The sequence below is a fragment of the Vigna angularis genome, chromosome 3, assembly GCF_016808095.1.
Source record: "Vigna angularis cultivar LongXiaoDou No.4 chromosome 3, ASM1680809v1, whole genome shotgun sequence".
In the NCBI taxonomy this organism is placed as follows: domain Eukaryota; kingdom Viridiplantae; phylum Streptophyta; class Magnoliopsida; order Fabales; family Fabaceae; genus Vigna; species Vigna angularis.
In genome coordinates this window covers 22680731-22683296 of record NC_068972.1, presented here as the reverse complement: position 1 = coordinate 22683296, position 2566 = coordinate 22680731, and positions in this window count along the sequence as shown.

Sequence of the window (2566 nt, the reverse complement as noted above, 5' to 3'; positions counted from 1 at the left end):
AGTAGATCTTTGATAGACTGTCGTTGAAGCTATCAAATTGATACTACTTTTCAAGGCAACTTTAGTATTGCCAAGTAGTATTCAAGAAGGTAGATAGGGCTAAAGTAACCCTGAGTCCTCTCCCAACGAACACGAAATTGCTTTCGAATATCTGACTCTTACGAATGTTATGCAATGCTTATGGATAAAAGTTATGTTTGGAGAATGTTTAAAGAGCAAATAAGAAACTTAAAAACAGTTACGATTAAATAGGCTAATTCCACTGCTTTTCCAAGATAGATTCGTCATCGGTTATTCACGGATAATTGTTCAATTGATTATTGTTTAAGTTTCAAATTAATTAAAGTACATTCTTAATTAATTTGAGGGCGATCATGCATTTAACCAAAGTAAATTCTCAATCAAATGCAAAATCTTTCTAGATTATTCACAATAAATTCAACCAAAGTACATTCTCAATCAAATTCTATTGTGTTTAATCATGTCTATTCTTAAATCTCCTAACCAAATTAAAAGCTAATCAATCAAAGTAAATTCTCAATTGATTATAGTTGAAATTATTACTAATCAATCAAAGTACATTCTCAATTGATAGTAAAAACCATTTAATCATATGAAAGTTCCTAAATTAAATCAAAGTAGATTCTCAATTAAACCTAGAAACCCTAGAACTCATAGAATCAATATGCATGTAGATTCAAACACATTATGATGCAAAAATCTTTGCTTTTAACAAGATAGAGAGATGAAAGACATAGAGAGAGAACAACTTAAATCAATAATCAAAATAAACAATTGCATTAATTCAATCTAACCTCAGAATCCATAATGGAATTACAGCAGAATAGCCCTAGATGCTTAGCTCTCCATGAATGGAGTTGAATACAAGATGAAAGAAAAGAGAGAGAAGTGGTGAATGAATGAATTTAGTGAAGTCTCCCTTGGGTCTCTTTATATAGGGCTTGATTGGGCTTGGACTCTGAGTATTCAGTTGATAGAATCTTTTATCTTATATCTTCCAAATAACTAAAAGATTATAACATTATTTGGAAGATATTTTCTGTTGATATTCCCAAATTAATTCAACAACTGAATTTTATCTTTTAGCTTTTCTGAATTTTCAAAATTGCACAAATACCCCGAAATTTCCTCTATCTGCATTTTAGCCCCAACTGAATTTCCCAAAATTGCAACTGAACCCCTTAGTTGACCAGAATCAATTATGTTTGACCAGTTTTTCGCAGTCAATGGGAGACTGACACGTGTCAGCCCCTTTCCCACCCAAAATTAGGGTTTCAGATTGGGGAAAGGGAGCTCATGTGCCTCTTCCTGCGCCGCTGTTCGAATTGGTTCGAGCTCGCCTTCTGTGAATCTGGTTTTTCTAAGTGTAGGTGGAGACGTGAAGACGATGATGAGAACGAAGGCAGCGGAGGCGCGGTTTCTCGGTTGCAGATCCGGTGATGGTCTGATGCGTAGAGACTTCGACCTATGGTGGCTCTACTTGCGGCGCATGGTTGCGGCAAGGTAGTGACCGGCGAAGGAGGACTCGCGTCTATGGTGGAGAGATTCACCTAGTGGTGGCCTCGCGAGAATGATGGAACGGCGTGATGAAGATGGATTTCGGAGGAGGCGACAAGGTGTCCCGCGAGGAGATGTCGCGATTGGGTTCCGAGAATGGAGAAGATGAAGATGACGGTGGCTGTGGAAGAAGCTTGCGTCAATGGAGGAGAGGCGCTGTGGTGGCATCTCCGTTAATGGCGCGATGAAGGTGGATGTTGCAGCGTGGCAGCGGTGTGCGTTGAAGCGTGGATGAAGATGGTTGTGCGATTTGGTTTCGAGAAGGGAGAAGATGAACGGAGGTCGCAGCGTGGTGGTGACGACGGCACGGCAGTGGCGTTGGGCTTGCGGCGGCGGCACGACAGTGGCTGTCCGGTGACGGAGCGGCGCGGCGGGAAGGTGGTGGCGGCTAGGGTTCTGTTGGAGAAGGTGGAAGATGATGCTCATGGGTTAGGGCTGAGGTGGCAAAACTTGATTGGCTCACTGATTAGTGCAAGGATAAGTGACGTGGCATTATCTGGACGGTTTGATATGTTAGTGGAGGGATTTGGACACGTGGCAACATCTGATAAAATTTGGCTTAATTAGTGGTAAGAGAGGTATGGGTAGGAAATTTTAGGAGGTGTATTCAGAATAGGGTTACTGTTGGGCTTAGTACTTGGGTCTAGTTAAGATAATAGGGGTGTATATAGGGAAATTAGGAGGTGCAAGGGTAAAAGTTGTCTGTTTGGCCCATCTGTACATTATTTTCCAAATAAAAGCTGATTTTTGGCTTTCAATTGCCATTTGGACCAATAAAACTTATATTCTCAGCTGCACAAATAAACATTAGAACATTTAAGAATAATTTATGCGCTAAAACTTACTTTTTACGTCTCTTTATTTCCCAAACCCAATAATTCCAATCATCACAAATTCACTTAAAATCAACCATTTAAACACAATTATCCCATCAAAATTTTAATTTTCAAACATAAATGTGGGCATAAATATGCACTCATCACACCCC